Here is a 24788-nt window from a genome sequence, read left to right as displayed (position 1 = left end):
GGAGGCTGTCGAGAGCCAGGCTTGGCTTTCCAGTCGAGGCGGTCCAGCGAAACGGGCTGGCAACAGGTAGTGCGCAGACCCTTCCCGGACAGCGGCGAGCTAGAGCCCGACCAAGCGGCACAGCAAAGGGCCGAGCAGCGTCGACGGGGGAGAGAGAGAGAGGGCAGAGCGCACAGGGCGCAGCCGGTGTTCAGGGGCCGAGCAGCGTCGGAGAGAGGGAGAGAGAGACGCACAGAAACCCGCGAGGCGCCGCCATTGCCACGAGGACCACCGAGAGCGGCGTTGGCAGCAGCGCAGGAGAAGCACACAAAACCTACAGGGCGCCGCCATTGCCACGAGAACCGCCGGGAGCAGCGTTGGCAGCAGCGGGGGAGGAAGAAAATAGCGGGAGCTGCCATTTTAAGTCATTGGGAGATGCCATTTTAAACCACACCCAAAATGCCGAAGAGTGGCAGTATCACTGCATTTGACAATGAAGTCGAAGATTGGACTACATATGTCGAACGAATAGAGGTGTACTGCAAGGCAAATGAGGTGTCAGATGACAAGAAAGCATCGGTATTGTTAAATTTAATGGGTGCAAAGACGTATGGTTTATTACAAAATCTAGTAACCCCAACGAAGCCAATGGAAAAGAGTTTTGAAGACATAGTAACGACACTACAGGAACATTTAAACCCCACACCGCTGCTGATAGCAGAAAGATTCAAGTTTCACAAATGGAACCAGCATAAGGATGAAAGCAATGCTGATTATTTAACAGAACTGCGCAAACTATCGAAACACTGCCAGTTTGGAGCGGGACTGGCAGATACCTTAAGGGACAAGTTTGTGTGTGGGCTTCAAAGTGAAGGAACCCAGAAACGGCTTTTATCTGAAAAGGACCTTACGCTGGAAAAGGCTTTCAGCATTGCGGTATCATATGAAGCAGCAGCACGGGGTGCTGCAGAGATACAACAGAGACCGCAAGAATATGGCACAAACGAAATGTCATATGGAACAGAGAAGTGCTATCGCTGCGGCAGAACACACGACCAGAATGATTGCTGGTTCAAAGACAAAGTGTGCAGAAAGTGTGGAAAAGTAGGACACATAGCACGAGTCTGCAGGTCGGGAAAGAAAACCAGCAATAAGAAACCTACCAAAGGAAAGTACAAGAAGGTACATAAGATGACGGAGAATAGTTCAGACGAACAAAAGAGTGATAACGACTCCGAAAGCAGGGAACTGAGTTGTCTGAAACTACATAATGTGATCACAATGGAGGATCACCGAACCATTTGGGTCACTCTCAAGATAGCAGGAGTCCAGGTAAAGATGGAATTGGACACAGGATCAGCCCTAACAGTCATAAACCGACGGGACTACGAGCGGCTATTCTCACACATACCCTTGAGAGACACAAAAATTATTTTGAAGACGTACACGGGGCAAAAAGTCTACCCCAAAGGAAAAATAAGGGTGTGTGGCGGTACCACCGGTTGTCCCTTACATATAGATACATATACATAATTCCCTTTAACTTACCTAACTATGTACTTAACTTACTTATGTATGTATAACTTACCTGTTGGGGCCGTTGCCCCTTTAACTTACCTGTTGGGCCGTTGCCCCTTTAAGAGGCGAACTAACGCGCTGACGTCACGCATCACGTGACGCACGCGCGCCGGCCGCCGGCCCGACTAGGTCTTCCAAGACGGCCACCGGCACAGCCCGGCCTACCGCGACTTCGGCCGCATCGGCCTGCCGACGGGAGCGACGCGATCTTCCGCCCCCGCGGCAAGCACCGGCACTACCCGGCCTCTCGGCCTCAACGGCCAGCCTCCGTACCGGGAGACGCGCTGACGCAACGATGCGGTCACGTGATGCCCCAAGCGCGGGCAAATGCGATGACGCGCATCACGTGACGCCCTAAGTGCGGGAAACGCGACCGAGCGTGATGACGTCATCACGCTCCCCACAGGACTGCGAACTCAGTCTTCGTGGAGTCCCCGCTGGGACAAGACCTATATCACGGTGCTCCTACAGTCAGCCATCTTACCTGCCATCTTACCTGATGTAATTAGTCTGTTCCTGTAAATAAACAACTTGTTAATAGTTCGTCGAAGTCAAACTCTCTTATTTTAGTGGCGATCCACTTTAACCGCTACAGGTGACCGTTATATATAACGGTAAGGAAACACCAAAACTAGACCTGTATGTATTGCAAGATGGAGGACCACCACTACTAGGACGTGAATGGATCCGGAAAATACAACTGGATTGGCATTCCATACAGGCACTGACTGTGGCAGACAAAAAGGATGACGACGTCACACCTGGCCAACTGTCAAAGATCCTAACTGACGCGAAAGAAGTGTTCCAGCAAGGACTCGGAACACTAAAAGCCATGACAGCGACGATTAAAATTGAAGAAAACGCAAGTCCAAAATTTTTTAATGCCAGATCGGTACCTTATGCGATCCGCCCAGCCGTCGAAGCAGAGCTGAAGAGTCTGGAACGTTCAAGTGTACTGTTCAAGGTAGACTGGAGCGAGTGGGCTACACCCATCATCGCTGTGATGAAAAAGTCGTTGAGCAGCACGCCTGGGGAACCAAGGAAGGTTCGCATCTGTGGGGACTTTAAGGTAACAGTGAACCCAGTCCTTCACACTGTACAATATCCACTTCCGCGGATTGAAGATATTTTCACCTCGCTATCTGGAGGGAAAAGCTTCACTAAGATTGATCTGGCCCAGGCATATCTGCAAATGGAGGTAGAAGAAGCATCAAAAAAATACCTCACAATCAACACCCATAAAGGTCTCTACCAATACAACCGGCTGGTATTCGGGGTAGCATCAGCTCCGGCTATTTGGCAGAGGGCAATGGAACAAGTCCTGCAAGGGATCCCAGGGACCCAGTGTTATTTGGACGACATCCTGGTCACGGGCGAAAATGACAGTGATCACCTTGCCAACCTGGAGCAGGTGCTCACTAGATTGCAGGAATATGGGCTCCGAGCTAACCGCTCCAAATGCGAGTTTTTTAGAAAACAGATCTTGTATTGTGGCCACGTTATCGATAAAGAGGGGTTACATAAGTCCCCAGAGAAGATTGAGGCAGTAGTCAAGGCTCCAGCACCGGAAAATGTGTCACAACTGAGGTCGTTCCTCGGGCTGGTAAACTACTACCATAAGTTCTTGCAAAATTTGTCTACAATACTACACCCACTGAACACCCTACTGCAAGCTGGAGTGCCATGGAAGTGGAGTGACGAATGTAGACGAGCTTTCCAGAAGAGCAAAACACTAATCACATCGAAAGAGGTATTGGCCCATTACAACCCAGCATTACCAATTCGGTTGGCATGTGATGCATCACCCTACGGCATTGGAGCGGTGCTGTCGCACAAATTCTCGGACGGCTCAGAGAGGCCAATAGCCTTTGCGTCACGATCACTAACCTCAGCCGATTGTAGCTATGCCCAGATTGACACGGAGGCCCTCAGCCTAGTGTGGGGAGTGAAAAAGTTCAATCACTATCTGCATGGACAGAAATTCACCTTGCTAACTGATCACCAGCCTCTTGTCTCCATTTTTAATCCGAAGAAGGGCGTTCCGGTGATGACTGCGCAACGACTACAAAGATGGTCACTTTTTCTAGGGGCGCACCACTATGAGATTGAATATAAGGGCACAAAACAGCATGGAAATGCTGATGGGCTATCACGCCTGCCACTGCCTACTGCGGAGGAAACACCAGCAGTGGATCCTGTCAAAATATTCCATTCGACGATAGTTGAATACCTACCAGTAACTAACGCTAAAAGGAAACCTGAAATGACCGGACACTGTCTCGGGTATATGATTTGACGGTGAAGGGATGGCCAGCACATGGCGACTCACTGTTGCCAGCATTCTCAACAAGGAGAGAACAGCTGTCAGTGTGCCGGGGGACCTTGATGTGTGGATCCCGAGTGGTAATTCCACCCAAGTTAAGGGATAGAGTGCTCAATGAGCTTCATGAGGGTCATCTGGGAGGGGTAAAAATGAAAAGCCTAGCCAGGGCTTATGTGTGGTGGCTGGGAATCGATAAACAAATCGAGGACCTGACCAAGGGCTGCTCAGGATGCCAGAAAGTCCAAAATGCACCACCACAGGCCCCTCTACACCCATGGGAGTGGCCCTCATCTCCATGGCAACGGGTGCATATTGATTTTGTTGGTCCATTCATGGACTCAATGTTTTTAATAGCCGTGGATGCGCACCCGAAATGGCCTGAGGTCATCAAAATGTCCTCCACCACCATGGAGAAAACTATTGCAGTCCTACGGACCATTTTGCCAGGAATGGCTTTCCAGAACAGATTTGCTCCGACAACGGACCACAGTTTGTGTCCGAAGAGTTCCGGAGGTTCTTGAAAAAGAATGGGGTAAGGCATTACACATCCGCCCCGTATCATCCAGCCACAAATGGATTGGCTGAGAGGTTCGTACAAACCTTTAAGAAGGCAATAAAGGCTATGTACAATGACAACATTCCGCTGCAGCACAAGGTGGACAATTTCCTGTTCGCCTACCGGAATGCGACACATGCAGTCACCAACCAGGCCCCAGCCATGATGTTCTTTAACCGAAGGTTAAGATCTCGCCTGGATTTGCTCAGACCAAACGTACGAAGAGATGTTGAGAGTAAGCAATTCCAGCACATCCATGAGAAGCCAACAAGGAGCTTCAATGTAGGGCAACCAGTCTTGGCCCGCGACTACCAAACAGAAAAATGGCAGCCAGGAACAATATGCACACGGCAGGGCCCGCTAATGTACACAGTGGATGTTGTGGAGAGCATCGTGAGACGCCATGCTGACCAGATCCTAGAGTCACAGGAACCAGTCAACCCCATGCCTCGCCCATACGTACCTGGTGATGAACCCGACGTACAGGTCGCATCTACCCCAGAAACAATAGCATCGGAAGCTGATGAACCAACCGACAACAGGGGGCCAGAATCGCCTCCGCACCAAGAGCAAGACACTCGGGAAAGGCGCTATCCAGAAAGGATCAGGAAGCCTCCCCAAAGACTGAATATATAAATAGCCTATTTTCAGCTAATGTTGCATGTTAAAAGTGTTAATTGTAATTAGTTTGATATTTAATTGTTAAATGAGTGTTATGGTACTGTTAATCTAAAAGGGGAGGAATTGTAATGTATATGCCTTTAACGGGAGAACTACTTTTTACAGCTCATGTATACTGTAGTACCGGCAGTGACCACACCTCTATATAGCACTGAGTAGTAATCTGTACAGTCAGTTCCACTGTGAGCCACGTTGAGTAAACACCTGTTGTACCGTTCTCCTGCAGTCTGTGTCTTATTATACACGGACGCAACAAGCTGTTTCCGAGTGGCCCTTAATTGGCCTGCTGAGCCCTCTGGGTGGGCTCAACAAGGTCAATCAAGTGAAAATCGCGTGGGTTGGCCACAACGCGATGGAGGCGGGACTACAACCCCGAAAGTTGTAGTCCCGCCTTCTACATGCCTCCTAAATCAAAATCCAGCCCTTGGACTTTATAACAGTTACAGCAATAGGAGCTCCACAGTTGCTTTCCACTACATAACAAGTGATCCTGATACTCGTCAAGGAAGACTGAATGAAAGAGCTTGTATTTCTATTGCGCCTTTCACAACCTCAGGATGTCGAAAAGTGCTTTACAACCAATGAAGTATTTTTGAAGTGTAGTCCTCAATCTATAAGAGACATGGACCGGGAAATTCCTTGGAGCTGTTCCCGTTCCACCGGCATTACTATGCCAGAAGTACATCGGAAAACACATTTAATTTGGGTTTTCCCATGCACTTCGGCACGGCCAGATCAGAGCCGAGGAACTTCCTGGCCGTATTGCTAGAGGGTGAACAGTACTGCACACTCTATTGTTGCTTCACCGAAACAGGGTCGGATATGGGGAATGTTCAAAGTCGGTGAGCATGCTTGAGTGCACCACCATACTTATTTAAAGAAAAAGGAAAAGATTTGTGTTTATATAGCACCTTTCACGACCACCGGACGTGTCAAAGCACTTTACAGCCAATGAAGTACTTTTGAAGTGGAGTCATTGTTGTAATGTGGGAAACGTGGCAGCCAATTTGCGCACAGCAAGGTTCCACAAACAGCAACGTGATAATGACCAGATAATCTGTGATGTTAGTTGAGGGATAAATATTGGCCAGGACACCAGGGATAACTCCCCTGCTCTTCTTCGAAATAGTGCCATGGGATCTTTTACATCCACCTAAGAGAGCAGACGGGGCCTTCGTTTAATGTCTCATCTGAAAGACGGCACCTCCGACAGTGCAGCACTCCTTCAGCACTGCACTGGAGTGTCAGCTTGGATTTATGATGCTCCAGTCCCTGGAGTGGGACTTGAACCCACAACCTTCTGACTCAGTGTGCTACCAACTGAGCCACAGCTGACATTTATTTACCATCTATATTAATGACTTGGATGAAGGGACCGAGTGTACTGTAGCCAAATTTGCTGATGATACAAAGATCGGTGGGTTAGCAAGTTGTGAGTCTGCAAAGGGATATAGATAGGTTAAATGAGTGGGCAAAAAATTGGCAGATGGAGTATAATGTGGGAAAATGTGAGGTTGTCCACTTTGAAGAATGAAAAAGCAAATTATTATTTAAATGGAGTGAGACTACAAAATGCTGTGTACAAAGGGATCTGTGGTCCTAGTACATGAAACACAAAAAGTTAGCATGCAGGTACAGCAAGTAATTAGGAAGGCTAATGGAATGTTGGCCTTTATTGCAAGGGGTACGGAGTATAAAAGGAGGGAAGTTTTGTTGAACCTTTACGGGGCGCTGGTGAGACCGCATCTGGAGTACTGCGTACAGTTTTGGTCTCCTTATTTAAGGGAGGATATACTTGCATTGGAGGCAGTATAGAGAAGGTTCACTAGGTTGATTCCTGGGATGAAGGGGTTGACGTATGACGAAAGATTGAGCAGATTGGACCTATACTCATTGGAGTTTAGAAGAATGAGAGGTGATCTTATTGAAACATATAAGATTCTGAGGGGGATTGACAGGGTGGATGCTGAGAGGATGTTTCCCCTCGTGGGGGAATCTAGAACTAGGGGGCATAGTTTCAGAATAAGGGGCCGCCCATTTAAGGAGATGAGGAGGAATTTCTTCTCTCAGAGGGTCGTGAATCTTTGGAATTCTCTACCCCAGAGAGCTGTGGAGGTGGAGTTGTAATGTATGTACCTTTAAGGGGGAGAACTACTTTTTACAGCTCCTGTATCCTGTAGTACCGGCAGTGACCACACCTGTATATAAACCCTGAGTAGTGATCTGTACAGTCAGTTGCAGTTTGAACCACGTTGAGTAAACACCTGTTGATCGTTCCCTGCAGTCTGTTGTCTGATTATTGAAGGACACAACATTATGATACACGGATATAACAGGAGTCATTGAATATATTCAAGGTGGAGATAGACAGATATTTGAACTACAGGGGAGTCAAGGGGTATGGGGAGAGAGCGGGAAAGTGGAGTTGAGGCCAAGATTGGATCAGCCATGATCTCATTGAATGGCGGAGCAGGCTCGAGGGGCCTACTCCTGCTCCTGTTTCTTATGTTCTTATGTTCTTATTATATGTGACACGTTTACGTATGGTAATAATGGACTGTGCCCTTTCACCACTTCCTCCTGTGGGATTTACTTCACTGCTTTTTGGGAAAGCAGCATGACTGTTATTACAGTGGATACCTGGCCTGAAGGAAATGGAGGTAGTGCCAAACCCAAACCATAGCACTTCAATTCTGAGTAAAATTTAAATTGGGACGAGGCAGGGACTGGACCAGATGAACCAGCTGGGCCAGCACAGCTCAAAATGGCTCTGTACACCAAGCTATCCGTTAGGAAATTTCTAGAACAGATTGTGAAATTGAGAGTTGGCTGCAGCATATCCTAAAATTTTGCTTCTGTTTTGTTTTGTTTTTCATCAGCATTGATACCTGAACAATTTAAAGTACATTGTGAAAGAGGGCACATGATGGAACAGGCCCCAGGTCACAGAGACAGAACATTCACACCATATTACCACAAACTGTTTCATCACATTGTGGGTAAAATCTTCAGAGTTAAGCCTTTCTTTGTACTGTGTGAAGAAAAGAAGGAACTTCTATATATATTGCGGCTTTCACAACCTCGAGATAAGCTAAGGTGCTTTACAGCCAATCAAGTCGTTTTGAAGTGTAGTCACTGTTGTAATGTAGGGAAACGCAGCAACCAATTTGCGCACAGCAAGATCCCACACACAGCAATGAGGTAAATGACCAATTAAACATTTTAATGGTGTTAGTTGAGGGGTAAATATTGGCCTGGAAACTGGGAGAGCTCCCCTACTCTTCTTTGAAGAGTGCCATGGGATCTTTTACATTCGCCTGAGAGGGCAGACAGGGCCTCAGTTTAACGTCTCATCCGAAAGACGGCGCCTCCCTCAGTACTGTGCTGGAGTGTTAACCGAGATTACGTGCTCAAGTCTCTGGAGTGGAGCTTGAACCCACGACCTTCTAACTCAGAGGCAGGAGTGCTACCACTGAATCAGTGCTGACACCTAAAACTTTTATTAACCTTTCCTGCCCATGCATGCCCTCTATTGAGAGTTAATGCAGAAATCTTTGTAAAAAAAAAAGAAAAAAGGAAGACTTGCATTTATATAGCGCCTTTCACGACCACTGGACGTCTCAAAGCACTTTACAGCCAATGAAGTACTTTTGGAGTGTAGTCACTGTTGTAATGTAGGAAACGCGGCAACCAATTTGCGCACAGCAAGGTCCCACAAACAGCGTTGTGATAATGACCAGATAATCTGTTTTTTGTTATGTTGGTTGAAGGGATAACTATTGGGGCTAACTCCCCTGCTCTCCTTCGAAATAGTGCCGTGGGATATTTTACGTCCACCTGAGAGAGCAGACGCCAGTAGAACAGAAAAGTAGAACATGCCAGTTTTTTTTCAGGTTGATTGCAATTGTTGCCCCTCAACAGGCACTGTTTGACAGGAAGGCAGCGTGACACAATTCCCAGGACTCCCCTAATTTTAAACAGCTGATGGGAAGTGTATGAAGGCGGCACTGAGATCACCCACTCATTTTTTTAAAAAGTCACTCACATCCAGTAGGTGTTTTCTGTTTTTATTTCAGATTTCCAGCATCCGCAGTATTTTGCTTTTGTATAGGTGTCTTCCTCAGATGGCCTAAGGAAGCTGAAGAATTCTGCGTGAGCCCACGCCCTGCCTCTTTGTGCTGCACCATTTTGGTGCACAAGCACACTGCACCACTGAGAGACTCAGAGCAAAATAAACATACCCTTCGGGACAAGCCCAGCAGACAGGGGAGTGGGTCTGAGGCAATGTCAGCGCTGGTTGGATTTGAAGGCAGAACCAGGATCGGAAGCTACGTATAAGTGTGCCACTCTGGCCGCAACTTCTGTAAAGAAAGGGGCAGAATTTATGAACTTTATGCAGGTTATACTACTGCTATGGTTCAGGATTTTTTGACCATTTTTCCACAGAAAGGAATTCAAAATAAAAGTTGCTTTTAATGTTGTTGGTTTTATTTTCAGCAAACGGTATTCCCACAAATTTAAAAAGGCACCTGGACAATTGGTGATTAATATGCTAAATATAAGTGTTTTCCACAGAGATTAAGCAATAAGCAATTTGTTTGTCTAAACACTGCACACCCATTGCGTTGGGAAGTCCTTTGATCCATGATTGTCTGTGAAGAGGGGGATAAAGAGAGAGAAACTGAAGCACAGGCAGAAAGGCGTTTTTTGAAACAGAAAAGTCTTTAGGGCAGTCAGTCTTTTAAACGGAGAGCTGTGAAAGTTTTAGGCAGGCTTAGAAAGTCAGAAATGGTGGAGGAGCAGTTAGAAAAAATGTTGTTTAAGTTGAGTAAGATGGCCCACTGATGTGGGAAAGCATGACATATTCTTTCTTTTATATCATTATGTAGGGATAAGCTATACTATTTAAATTAGGTCATTCCTTTCATAATTGTCATTCTGTATGTTCACTTTACTGTGAAATAATTTATTTTGATTTATCTCAGGCCTCATCTCACCAAGTGGTCACTTGGTCTGCCATTGGAGCGATTGAAGAAGTACAAGTGCAAAAGACGTGACAGCAAGATTGTGCAGGGTCCCCAGGTTCTCTGATGCAGGTGCTGATTGAAAAAATTAGCAACATGACAGAGGCCCTCTGTTCCTCTAGGGCAATGGGCGCCAAGACAAATCAGTCAATAGGCATGGAGAGAGTGGCAGAAAAAGTCAGTGCATCCAGTATTGTCCCCAGGACCTGGCTACAGTGGGGAAAAAAATAATGATCTGACCTGGACTGCCAAGATAAGACTCCCGTTCAGATCTCTCATACTCTCTTTGCAGCCCTGCATGACCCTACTTTAGCCCCCTCACTATCAATCCTTCCCTTCCCCACTTCTTCACTTCCCATGGCTCTCCTCAAATCAGTAGGGAACACTTCACTGCAACCTCTTTCTGCTTGCACTCACAACCTCAAAACCTGCTGCTGCTCACAACTACTTCTCCCCCTTGGCCTCACTGGTTACTTCTTCCTGTCATCACACCCCCTCTGGTCCAGTCCCAATCTTTGCTCCCTCAGGTCTGGGGGTCATAAACTCATGCAGGTCAAGCACACAACTGGCCGAACAATTCATTGCCAGGTCCAGCTTGACCGCATCAAGCACTATCCATGTTCAAAATCACTTACTATTCCATGTCATCCTAGGGCAGAAGGATAACCTCATGCTCCAAATTTCTATGACTAACTGCCTACTTAAATTTCTCTCCCCTGTCTTTTCCACCCTTACCAGAATGCAAGGAGCTCATGGATTCATTTGCCATCAAGATGGAGACTATCCATGTAGCTGCCTCTGCTACACCCTCCCCTGCCTCTTAGCCCCAGGCTCTAGCCTTCCCCAGTCTTTCACACACCCTGGCCCTGAAATCCTTTCTCCTTGTAGATTCTTCCTCCTTTCCCCTTTGTCTTCCCCAAGCTCATCTCATCTATGAGACATGCCTCCTGCTCCCTCGATCCTCTTCCCATGCAACTTCTGACCACCCAACTCCCCTTCTTGGCTCCCATGCTAGCTAACACTGTCAATGGGTTCACCTGCTCAGAACTTCCAGCTCAGCCATCACCCTATCCTCACTGACCTACATTGGCTCTATGTTCCCTAATACATTGGATTTAAAATACTTGTCCTTTTTTTAAACCCTTAGAAGGCCAAACCCCACCTTATCTCTGTTCCAGTCCTATTATTCCCTGAGCACTGTTCCCGAATTCTTGCCTTTTGTGCATACTCACCACCCTTCATCCCATCACTGGTGACTCCCTCCCTAAACCTTTCAATCTCGCAACATACCTCTCCTCCTTTACAAACCTTCTCAAACCCCATCTCCTCTAGACTCCCCCACCAGTGGAAAAAGTTTCTCTCTGTTAGATCCGTGATTCTTTAAATAGGATGTTTCCCCAAGAACTACACGGATGCTGTAACTTAACAATCAACAGGTACTTACTGGAGTAGAGTAGTCTTAAGACTGAAGTACAGAAACCTGCTCCGGCTTTATATAGAGGTGTGGTCACTGCCGGTACTACAGTATACAGGAGCTGCAAAACAGTTCTCTCTTAAAAGGTACATACACAAAAATTCCTCCCCTTTTAGATTAACAGTACCATAACATTCATTTAACAATTAACATTTTTAACATGCAACATTAACTGAAAATAGTCCATTTATAGATTCAGTCTTTGGGGCGGCTTCCTGATCCTTTCGGGATAGCGCCTTTCCTGAGGTTCTTGTTCTTGGTGCGGAGGCGATTCTGGCCCCTTTTCGTCGGTTAGTTCATCGGTTTCCACTGCTACTGGTTCGGAGGTAGATGCTACCGGTATGTCGGGTTCATCCCCAGGTACTCGAGATATGGGGTTCACTCGTTCCTGTGACGCTAAGATCTGATCGACGTGGCGTCTCACAATGTTCTCCCTGATATCCACTGTGTACATTAATGGCCCCTGCCTTGTGCATATCGTTCCGGGTTGCCATTTCTCTGTTCGGTAGTCACGGGCCAAGACTGGTTGTCCTACATTGAAGCTCCTTGTCGGCTTCTCATTGATGTGCTGGAATTGTTTATCCTCAACATTTCTTCGCACATTTGGTCTGAGCAAATCCATACGAGATCTCAACCTTCGGTTAAAGAACATCATGGCTGGGGTCTGGTTGGGAACTGCATGTGTCGCATTTTTGTAGGCTAATAGGAAATTGTCCACCTTATGCTGCAGTGGAATTTCATCGTTGCACATGGCCTTTATCGCCTTTTTAAAGGTTTGTACGAACCTTTCAGCCAATCCATTTGTGGCTGGGTGATACGGGGCGGATGTGTAATGCCTTACCCCATTCCTTCTCATAAATTTTTGAAACTATTCGGACACAAACTGTGGTCCATTATCAGAGCAAATCTGCTCTGGCAAGACGTTCCTGGCAAATATGGTCCGTAGGACTGCAATCGTTTTCTCTGTAGTGGTTGAGGACATTTTTATCACCTCAGGCCATTTCGAGTGAGCATCCACTGCTATTAAGAACATTGAGTCCATGAATGGACCAGCAAAATCAATATGCACCCGTTGCCATGGAGAGGAGGGCCACTCCCATGGGTGTAGAGGGGCATGTGGTGGTGCATTTTGGACCTTCTGGCATCCTGAGCAGCTCTTGGTTAGGTCCTCGATTTGTTGATCAATCCCCGGCCACCACACATAAGCCCTAGCAAGGCTTTTCATTTTCACCCCTCCCAGATGACCTTCATGAAGCTCATTTAGCACTCTCTCCCTTAACTTGGGTGGAATCACCACTCGGCATACTGACAGCTGTTCTCTTCTGGATGAGAATGCTGGCAACAGTGAGTCGCCATGTGTTGGCCATCCCCTCACCATCAAATCATATACCCGAGACAGTGTCGGATCATTGCGGGTCTCCTTTTCTATATCCGCGTTCGTTACTGGCAATCGTTCAATTATTGACGAATAAAATATCTCGATAGGGTCCACTGCTGGTGCTTCCTCCACAGTAAGCAGTGTCAGGTGTGATAGCCCATCAGCGTTTCCATGCTGTTTTGTGCCTTTATATTCTATTTCATATTGATTCGCCCCTAGAAACAGGCACCATCTTTGTAACCGTTGTGCAGTCATCACTAGAACGCCCTTCTTAGGATTAAAGATGGAGACAAGTGGTTGGTGGTCAGTCAGCAAGGTGAACTTCTGCCCATGCAGATAGTGGTTGAATTTTTTTACTCCCCATACTAGGCTGAGGGCCTCCCTGTCAATCTGGGCGTAGTTGCGCTCGACTGAGGTTAGTGACCGAGATGCAAAGGCTACTGGCCTCTCCAACCCGTCTGGGAATTTGTGCGACAGCACCGCTCCAATACCATAGGGTGATGCATCACATGCCAAACGAATTGGTAGTGCTGGGTTGAAATGGGCCAACACCTCTTTTGATGTGATCAATTCTTTACACTTCTGGAAAGCTCATCTACATTCGTCATTCCACTTCCATGGCACCCCTGTTTGCAGTAGGGTGTTCAGTGGGTGTAATACCGTGGACAAATTTGGTAAGAACTTATGGTAGTAGTTTACCAGCCCGAGGAATGACCTCAGTTGTGACACATTTTCCGGTGCTGGAGCCTTGACTACTGCCTCAATCTTTTCAGGGGACTTATGTAACACCTCTTCATCGATGACATGGCCACAATACAAGATCTGCTTCTGGAAAAACTCACACTTGTGGCGATTAGCTCGTAGCCCATATTCCTTTAATCTGGTGAGCACCTTCTCCAAGTTGGCGAGGTGATCACTGTCATTTTCGCCCGTGACCAGGATGTCGTCCAAATAACACTGGGTCCCTGGAATCCCTTGCAGGACTTGATCCATCACCCTTTGCCAAATAGCCGGAGCCGATGCTACCCTGAACACCAGCCGGTTGTATTGATAGAGGCCTTTATGAGTGTTGATCGTGAGGTATTGTTTCAAGGCTTCTTCTACCTCCATTTGCAAGTACGCCTGGGCTAGATCAATTTTGGTGAAGCGTTTACCTCCAGATAGCGAGGCGAAAATATCCTCAATTCGTGGAAGTGGATATTGTACCGTGTGAAGGACTGGGTTCACTGTCACCTTAAAATCCCCACAGATGCGGACCTTCTTTGGTTCCCCAGGTGTATTACTCAACGACCTCTTCATTACAGGAACGATGGGTGTAGCCCACTCGCTCCAGCCTACTTTGGACAGTACTCCTGAACATTCCAACCCTTCCAGCTCTGCTTCGACGGCTGGTCTGATCGCATAAGGCACTGGTCTGGCCTTAAAAAACTTTGGGCTTGCATTTTCCTCTAGTTTAATCGTTGCTGTTATGCCTTTTAGTGTTCCTAGTCCCTCCTGGAACACTTCTTTTGCGTCAGTTAGCATTTTTGACAGTCGTCCAGGTGTGACGTCGTCATCCTTTTTGGCCTCAACCTTCAGTGCCTGTATGGAATGCCAATCTAATTGTATCTTCCAGATCCATTCACGTCCTAGCAGTGGTGGTCCTCCATCTGGCAATACATATAAGTCCATTTTAGGTATTTCCTGGCCTTTGTATATCACTTTCACCCTTATTTTTCCTTTGGGGTAGACTTTTTGCCCCGTGTACATCTTCAAGACAATCTCTGTAGCTTTCAAGGGTATATGTGAAAATAGCCGCTTGTAGTCCCTTTGGTTTATGACTGTTAGGGCTGATCCTGTGTCCAATTCCATTTTCACTTGGACTCTGTCTATCTTGAGTGTAACCCAGATAGTCTGGTGATCCTCCATTTTGGCTACCTTATGTAGTTTCAGACAACCCAGCTCCTTGCTTCCGGAGTCTGTGTCACTTTTCTGTTCGTCTGAACTACTGTCCATCACCTTGTGTACCTTTTTGTACTTCTCCTGTGGCTTTTTCTTGCTGTTGGTTTTCTTCCCAGACCTGCAGACTCTTGCTATGTGTCCTGCTTTTCCACACTGTCTGCACACTTGGTCCTTGAACCAACAATCCTTCTGGTCGTGTGTTGTTCTGCCGCAGCGATAACACTTCCCTGTTCCATAGGACATTTCATTGGTGCCATATTCTTGCGGTCTCCGTTGTATCTCTGCAGCACCCATTGCGGCTGCTTCGTGTGATACTGCCATACTGAAAGCCTTGTCCAGCATAAGATCCTTTTCTGATAGAAGCCATTTCTGGGTTCCTTCACTTTGAAGCCCACACACAAACTTGTCCCTTAACGTATCTGCTAGTCCCACTCCAAACTGGCAGTGTTTCGATAGCTTGCGCAGTTCCGTTAAGTACTCAGCATTGCTTTCATCCTAGTGTTGGTTCCTTTTATGGAACTTAAATCGTTCTGCTATCAGCAGCAGTGTGGGGTTTAAGTGGTCCTGTAGGATTTCTACTATGCTTTCGAAATTCTTATTCACAGGCTTCTCTGGGGTTATTAGGTTTTGCAGTAACCCATAAGTTTTTGCACCCATGGAATTTAACAAAACCAGTGCTTTCCTAGCATCTGGCACTTCATTCTCCCTGCAGTACACCTCAATACATTCCACATATGTCGCCCAATCTTCGACTTCATTGTCGAACGTAGAGATACTGCCACTCTTCGGCATCCCTGGGTGTGATTGAACTGTCAATAATGGCGTCTCCCACGCTTTCCCTTCTTCTCCGCTGGCACAAAATGGCGTCTCCCGTGCTCTCCCTTCTCCTCCCCGTGGACACTGTTCAGCCCCTGAGTCCTGGCTGTGCTCTGCGCGGTTTTTTTTTTCTGTGCGCCTTTCCCGTTTCCGCCGTTCAGTCCTGAACCCGGCTGCTGCTTTACCCTCTCTCTCTCTGTTTTGTTTTTCCTCGACGCCGCTCGGTTTTCAACCCCCGGCTGCGCCCTGTGCGCTTCACCCTCTATCTTACCCCGTCGACGCTGCTCGGCTTTTTCTCTGCCGTCGGTCAGCTCCAGCCGCAGCTGTCCAGGAAGGGTCTGCGCTGTACCTGTCGTCAGTCTGTTGCTGATCGTCATGGCTGGGGAACCAAGCCCAGCTCTCCACAGCCTCCCCTGCGATGTTCGCTCTCTGCCGGACGACTGGGCGGTTGCTCGTGGTCGACGCCCGTGTTTCTGGCCTCGACTTTCTTCCACCGCCCTCCCGGAGCGAATCCTCGAAGGGAAATGCAGAGTTGCAGGTAGATTCGAATCGACACTCGTCGCCACTGTTAGATCCGTGATTCTTTAAATAGGATGTTTCCCCAAGAACTACACGGATGCTGTAACTTAACAATCAACAGGTATTTCCTGGAGTCGAGTAGTCTCAAGACTGAAGTACAGAAGCCTGCTCCGGCTTTATATACAGGTGTGGTCACTGCCGGTACTACAGTATACAGGAGCTGTAAAACAGTTCTCTCTTAAGGGTACATACACAACACTCTCTACCCCATCAATTCCTTGCAAAATCTTAAAAACCTCAATCAAATCATCCCTTAGCCTTTTATATTCCAGGGAATACAAGCCTAGTTTCTGTAATCTCTCCTCATAATATAACCTGTGCAGTCCTGGTAACATTCTGGTAAATCTGTGCTTTACTCCTTCCAAGACCAATATATCCTTTCTGAGGTGCGGTGCCCAGAACTGCTCACAGTGCTCCAGATGTAGTCTTACCAGGGCTTTGTATAGCTGTAGCAAAACCTCCTCCCCTTTATATTCTAGCCCTCTAGTTATAAAGGCTAACATTCCATTAGCCTTTCAGATTATTTTTTGTACCTGACCACTATATTTTAGTGATCTGTGTACATGGACTGCTAAATCTCTTTGGGCCGCCACTGCTCCCAGCTTTTCACCATTTAAAAAATACTCAGATCTATCCTTCCTTGGTCCAAAATGGATGACTTCACACTTCATGGAATCATACAAATGTGCAGCACAGAAGGAGGCCATTCGGCCCATCATGTCTGCGTCAGACAATAACAGGGCTCATTTGGAATTTGAACCCGGGACCTCTCGCAATTTAACTTTGAAAATCCCAAAGCAAGAATCATACCCCTAGACCAACGAGCCACAGACACTTACCTGTGTTGAAATCCATCTGCCACTGTTTTGCCCGCTCACTTAATCTATCAATGTCTCTTTGTAATTTTATACTCCTGTCTACTTAATACGGCACCAATCTTTGTGTCATCGACAAACTTGGATATATGGCTCTCTAATTTGTTATTTAAGTCATTAATAAATAAAGTAAATATTCAGAAAGATGGAGGCCGATTATCCTGGTCCTGGATTGCCTGGGCACAGCAAATCGGATCCCCACCTGATGTTATGGTCTATTAATGTAAATAGAGGGAAAAACTACCACATAACTAATTGGAAAAATGCAAATAATTTCACAATGAAGAACAATAAAGATGCTTCACAAGATAACCCCTCCCCTCCCCTTTCAGCATTCCGTAGGGACCGCTCCCTCCGAGACACCCTTGTCCACTCCTCTATCACCCCCAACAGCCCTTCCCCTTCGCCTGGCACCTTCCCGTGCAAGCGCAGGAGATGTAACACCTGCCCCTATACCTCCCCCTTTCCCACTGTCCAGGGCCCCAAATACCCCTTCCAGGTGAAACAGCGATTTACTTGTACTTCTTGCAAGCTAGTATACTGTTTTCGCTGCTCACGTTGCGGTCTCCTCTACATTGGGGAGACCAAACGCAGATTGGATGACTGCTTTGCAGAACACCTCCGTTCAGTCCGTAAGGGTGACCCCGAGCTTCCGGTCGCCTGTCATTTTAATTCACCGCTCCATTCCCACTCGGACCTCACTGTCCTTGGCCTCTTGCATTGTTGTTGTGTATGTACCTTTAAGGGAATAACTGGTCTTAGACTGCAGTACTGGCAGTGACCACCCCTGTATAAAAGGCCCTAGCAGGCTTCTGCAGTTTCAGTTTCAAGCTGCCTCTTGTTCAGTAAAGTACCTGTTAAACTGTTCTCCCGAAGTCCGTGTATTATTGAGGCGCGGACTTTACAGTGGCGACGAGTAAGTTCGAACTCACCTGCAGTGTGGCATCATCTCATGGAGATCTCGCCTGAAAGGAAGGTCCTGGAAGGTCGTAGTCTGAGCAACGGGCGTTGACCGAGGGCAACCGCCCAAAGAATCCATCGGTGTTTGGAGAATTGCAGGAGAGACTGTGGTTCCAGCGAATCGTGCTGGTAGCAGGTAGCGCGGCTGACCCTTCCGGACTGCGGCGGACTCAAGCTCGATCGAGCGGCTCTACAAATCGGCCCGCGCAGCGTCACCGGGAAGAGAAAATAAGAGAGAGAGGGTGGAGCGCACAGGGCGCGGTTGGTGCTCGAGAACAGGACAGCAGAGAGAAACTAAACGGGGGGGAAGTAAAGCGAGATGCGCCGAAGCTGCGGGTCGCCGCCATTACCCCGTAGAACGCTAGGAGCAGCGTGGCAGTAAGGGGAAGAAGCAAAAGTGCGGGAGGCGCCATTTTATCCCATTGGGGAAGAAACAAAAGGGCGGGAGGCGCCATTTTATCCCATTGGGGAAGAAGCAAAAGCGCGGGAGGCGCCATTTTAAATTGCCCAAGATGCCGAAAAGTGGCAGTATCACTGCTTTCGACAACGAGGTAGAAGATTGGACCATGTATGTGGAAAGAATTGAAGTGTACTGCAAGGCAAATGAGGTGGCTGATGGAAAGAGGGCGTCGGTATTATTAAATCTGATGGGTGCGAGTACGTACGGCCTATTGCGGAACTTAATTACCCCAGCTAAACCAATGGAGAAAAGTTTTGAGGAGATTGTTCATATCTTACAGGAACATCTAAGCCCTACACCACTGCTGATAGCAGAAAGATTCAAGTTCCATAAAAGAAACCAGCACAAAGATGAGAGCAATGCTGACTATCTTACGGAACTACGCAAGTTATCGAAGCACTGCCAGTTCGGAGCAGGACTGGCAGACACCTTACGGGATAAGTTTGTCTGCGGGCTCCAGAGTGAAGGAACCCAGAAACGACTACTTTCAAAAAAGGACCTGAAGCTAGAACAGGCTTTCAGCGTGGCAGTATCCTACGAAGCAGCAGCACGGGGAGCTGCGGAAATACAACAGAAACCACAAGAATACAGCGCTAACGAAATGGCGTATGGAGCCGAAAAGTGCTATCGCTGCGGCAGAACAACCCATGAGCAGAAGGACTGCTGGTTTTAAGACAAAATATGCAGGCAATGTGGGAAAATGGGACATATAGCAAGAGTCTGCAGGTCGGGAAAGAAGACCAACACGACAAGAACTACTAAGGAACAGTACAGGAAAGTAAAGAAACTGACAGATAGTAGTTCAGAAGATCAGGAGAGTGATAAGGACTCCGGGAGCAGGCGACTAAGTTGTTTAAAGTTACACGACGTGATCGCAAAAGAAGATCACCGAACCATTTGGGTCACCCTCATGATAGCAGGGTCCCCAGTGAAGATGGAATTGGACACAGGATCAGCCCTAACTGTCATGAATCGACGAGACTATGAGCAGCTATTCTCACACATACCCTTAAAGGACACGTCCATTGTATTGAAGACATACACGGGGCAAAAGGTCTACCCCAGAGGAAAAATAAGGGTGCCAGTTGAATATAACGGAAAGGAAACACAGAAACTATACATGTATATACTACGAGATGGAGGACCACCATTATTGGGACGTGAATGGATCCGAAGACTACAATTGGATTGGCATTCCATTCTGGCACTAACTGTGACTGACAAAAAAGATGATGACGTCGCACCTGGACGTCTGTCACAAATTCTATCTGACGCGGAAGAGGTGTTCCAACAAGGACTTGGGACTCTAAAAGGAGTAAAGGCAACCATAAAAATTGAGGATAACGCAACCCCAAAATTTTTCAAGGCCAGACCGGTGCCATACGCGATACGCCCAGCTGTGGAAGCTGAACTGGAGAGTCTGGAGCGTTCGGGGGTGCTGTCTAAGGTGGACTGGAGCGAGTGGGCCACATCCATCGCTCCTGTAATGAAGAAAGCATTCAGCAGCACGCCTGGGGAGCCAAGGAAGGTTCGCATCTGTGGGGACTTCAAGGTGACTGTGAACCCAGTCCTGCACACAGTACAGTATCCGCTTCCGCGGATAGAAGATATTTTCGCCTCACTATCTGGAGGGAAATGTTTTACAAAGATTGACCTGGCTCAAGCGTATCTACAAATGGAGGTGGAAGAAGCATCTAGGAAATACCTCACGATAAACACTCACAAAGGCCTTTACCAGTACAATCGACTGGTATTTGTGGTAGCATCGGCCCCGGCTATGTGGCAGAGGGCAATGGAACAAGTCCTGCAAGGGATCCCGGAGACCCAGTGTTATTTGGACGACATCCTGGTTACGGGCGAAAATGACAATGAACACCTTGCCAACCTGAAACAGGTGCTCACGAGATTGCAGGAATATGGGCTACGAGCCAACCGTCCCAAATGCGAGTTCTTCAGGAGACAAATCTCGTATTGTGGCCACATGATTGATGAGGAAGGGTTGCATAAGTCGCCGGACAAGATTGAGGCTGTAGTCAAGGCTCCAGCACCAGAAAATGTGTCGCAACTGAGGTCGTTCCTCGGGTTGGTGAACTACTACCATAAGTTCTTGCCGAATTTATCTACAATTCTGCACCAACTGAATGCCCTCCTTCAAACTGGTGTAACATGGAAATGGAGTGATGAGTGTAAGCGTGCCTTTCAGGAATGTAAATGCCAAATCACTTCAAAAGAAGTATTGGCCCACTACAACCCAACACTACCGATTCGGTTGGCATGTGATGCGTCACCTTACGGCATTGGAGCGGTGCTGTCACACAAATTCCGTGACGGTTCAGAGAGGCCAATAGCCTTGGCATCGCGCTCGCTAACCTCAGCCGAGCTTAACTGTAATGATCAATAACATGTCATTCTATAGTGGACACTAGGTGGAGCCATAGAGCTGTGTAGAGCTGTATGTATATTAAGACTACATTACCCATGAGGCACTAGGCTACCCACAAGGCAGCAGTCAAGAGGGATGCCTCTACAGATACTGTACCTAGTCCACATGTGCTCAATAAAAGTGTCTAGCAAAAGCTAGCTGTGTTCATAATAAGAATGTCTATTTATTAATGAACATAACATGGTACCAGGATGGTGAAGATCTGCTGAAAATTGTGAAAAGCGACATGGAGAATTTGAAGCCACCAGAGCGTTTGAAACTCACAGGAAATATCGACTACAATTGGCAGACTCTTAAACAACAATTCGAACTCTACATTGCAGCCATCGGATTCGGTACGAAGCCAGATGCAAGGAAGATAGCATTGCTGCTTACGGTTGCAGGCCCACAGGCGATAGATTGACAGGGAGGCCCTCAGCCTGGTGTGGGGGGTGAAGAAGTTCAATCACTATCTGCACGGGCAGAAATTCACCCTACTGACTGATCATCAACCCCTGGTCTCAATTTTTAACCCAAAGAAGGGCGTTCCGGTGATGGCGGCACAACGGCTGCAAAGATGGTCACTTTTTCTAGGGGCACATCAGTATGACATAGAGTACAAAGGTACGAAACAACATGGAAATGCTGATGGGCTGTCGCGCCTACCGTTACCTATGGCGGAAGAAGCACCTGCAGTGGGCCCGGTGGAGATATTCCATGCGACCATAATCGAATGTTTGCCTGTTACAAACGCAAGTATTGAGAAGGAAACCCGAAATGACCCGACACTCTCTCGGGCCTATGATTTGACAGTGAAGGGATGGCCAGCATATGGCGACTCACTATTGCCAGCATTCTCGTCAAGGAGGGAACAGCTGTCAGTGTGCCGGGGAATCTTGATGTGTGGCTCCCGAGTGGTAATTCCACCCAAGTTGAGAGATAAAGTACTCAATGAGCTTCACGAGGGTCATCTGGGAGGGGTAAAAATGAAGAGCCTAGCCAGGGCGTTTGTGTGGTGGCCGGGAATCGATAAAGAAATCGAGGATATGACCAAGAGATGCACAGGATGCCAGAAGGTCCAAAACGCTCCACCACAGGCCCCGCTACATCCATGGCAGTGGCCCTCATCTCCATGGCAACGGGTACACATTGATTTCGCTGGTCCATTTATGGACTCAATGTTTCTAATTGCTGTGGACGCCCATTTGAAATGGCCAGAGTTCATTAAAATGTCCTCCACCACCACGGAGAAACTATTGCAGTCCTAAGGACCATCTTCGCCAGGAATGGGTTGCCAGAACAGATCTGTTCCGACAATGGCCCACAGTTTGTGTCTGAGGATTTCCGGAGGTTCCTGAAGAATAATGGGGTGAAACATTACACATCTGCCCCATATCATCCAGCCACAAATGGATTGGCTGAGAGGTTTGTTCAGACCTTTAAAAAGGCCATAAAGGCAATGTATAATGACGACATACCACTGCAACACAAGGTGGATAACTTCCTGTTTGCTTACCGGAATGCGACACATGCAGTAACCAACCAAACTCCAGCCGTACTGTTTTTCAACCGGAGACTAAGATGTCGCTTGGATTTGCTCAAGCCAAACATAAGATGAGATGTTGAGGATAAGCAGTTCCAGCACATAAATGAGAAGCCAACCAGGAGCTTCAAGATAGGGCAACCAGTCTTGGCCTGCGACTACCGAACAGAAAAATGGCAGCCAGGCACGATATGCACACAGCAGGGACCACTAATGTACACAGTGGACGTTGGAGAGAGCATCGTGAGACGCCATGCTGACCAGATTCTAGAGTCACAGGAACAAGCCAAACCTGTACCACAAGCATGTGCACCTGGTAATGAGCCCGAAGTACAGATTGCGTCTACCTCAGAAGCAGGGGTATTGGAAGCTGACAAACCAACCAATGACAATGAGCCAGAATTGACTCCACCGCCAGAACAGGATACTCGAGAAAGGCGCTATCCAGTCCGGATCAGGAAGCCTCCTCAAAGACTGAACTTATAAATGACTATTTCAGTTGATGTATATATTACTGAGAAAATTGTAATTGTAATGAGTTATTATTTAATTGTTAAATGAATGTTATGTACTGTTTATCTAAAAGGGGAGGAATTGTTGTGTATGTACCGTTAAGGGAATAACTGGTCTTAGACTGCAGTACCGGCAGTGACCACCCCTGTATAAAAGGCCCTAGCAGGCTTCTGTAGTTTCAGTTTCAAGCTGCCTCTTGTTCAGTAAAGTACCTGTTAAACTGTTCTCCCGAAGTCCATGTATTATTGAGGCGCGGACTTTACAATTGTTCCACGGAAGCTCAACATAAACTCGAGGAACAGCACCTCATATTCCGATTAGGCACATTGCAGCCTTCCGGACTCAATATCGAGTTCAACAATTTCAGATCATAACCTCGGCCCCATTACATTTTTACTTATATTTTTTTCCACCCCTTCCCTTCCCAGTCTTCCCTTCCCCCCCTTTCCTTTTTTTCTCTCTCCCACATGGCAGCTGTCTCTCATCCTGCCAGTACACTTCACACCTAATCTGAGCCGTCTTTTGTCTCCACTGTCCTATTACCATCTCGTCTGGTTTTGAATACCTCTTAATGTCTCTTTACTTCTTTTGTTCTATTGCAGCCTTGCCTTCGATCTACAGGAAACTTTCGATTTACCACCCTACGTAAACTTGAGGTCATCCAAAACTCAGCTGCCTGTGTCCTAACTCGCACCAAGTCCCACTCACCCATCACCCCTGTGTTCGCTAACCTACATTGGCTCCCAGTTAAGCAACACCTCGATTTCAAAACTTTCATCCTTGTTTTCAAATCCCTCCATGGCCTCGCCCCCTCCCTACCTCTGTAATCTCCTCTAGCCCCACAACCCCCTGAGATATCTGCACTTCTCTAATTCTGGCCTCTTGAACATCTTAAATGTTCAACCATTGGTGGCTGTGCCTTCTGTTGCCTAGGTCCTAAGCTCTGGAGTTCCCTGTCTAAACTTCACCGCCTCTCCACCTTTCTTTCCTCCTTTAAGACGCTCCTTAAAACCTACGTCTTTCACCAAGCCTTTGGTCACCTGCCCTAATTTCTCCTTATGTGGCCTGGTGTCAAATTTTTGTCTTATAATACTCCTGTGAAGTAAAAGGCGCTACATAAATACATGTTGTTGTTGAGAGGGCAGACAGGACATTGGTTTAACGTGTCACCCAGAAGACAGCACCTCAGACAATGCAGCACTCCCCCAATACTGCACATCATTTGCTAACTGGCGGGAGCACAATCAAGATATCTAAATGAGCTAACTTCCTGTTACCCAGTGGACTCAGTCTGTTGGCTTGTGTGCACCATTGTGTTGAGACCATGGGCTGGATTTTATCAATGGGGGTGCGTTGGGGGCGGGATTGTTGGTTGTCAGGTTTTAGTCCCGCCCCCATCGATATCCAGCCATCTCACGCTATTTTTCCTTGATTGACCTTGTTAAGCCCGCCCTGCGGGCTTAGCAGGCCAATTAAGGGAAAGCCGGTGACAGAGGATGTCAGTGTATGATGTTTCATCTGTCAAAAATGTTTTGACAGATGCATTGTCAGCATTTGACAGCTTAGAGAAGCTGTCAAACACTGACAATCTCTGTTCTATGGTGAGCCCTTACTGAAGTCTCACCAAAACCTATTTCCTCCACAGAAATCAGATGGTTGCTTCATCTGAGAATGCAGCAGCCATTC

This window comes from Somniosus microcephalus, chromosome 18, assembly GCF_052327205.1.
Source record: "Somniosus microcephalus isolate GS21.2 chromosome 18, FLI_Smic_1.0, whole genome shotgun sequence".
Lineage (NCBI taxonomy): Eukaryota > Metazoa > Chordata > Chondrichthyes > Squaliformes > Somniosidae > Somniosus > Somniosus microcephalus.
Note: the sequence above shows the minus strand (reverse complement) of the source record.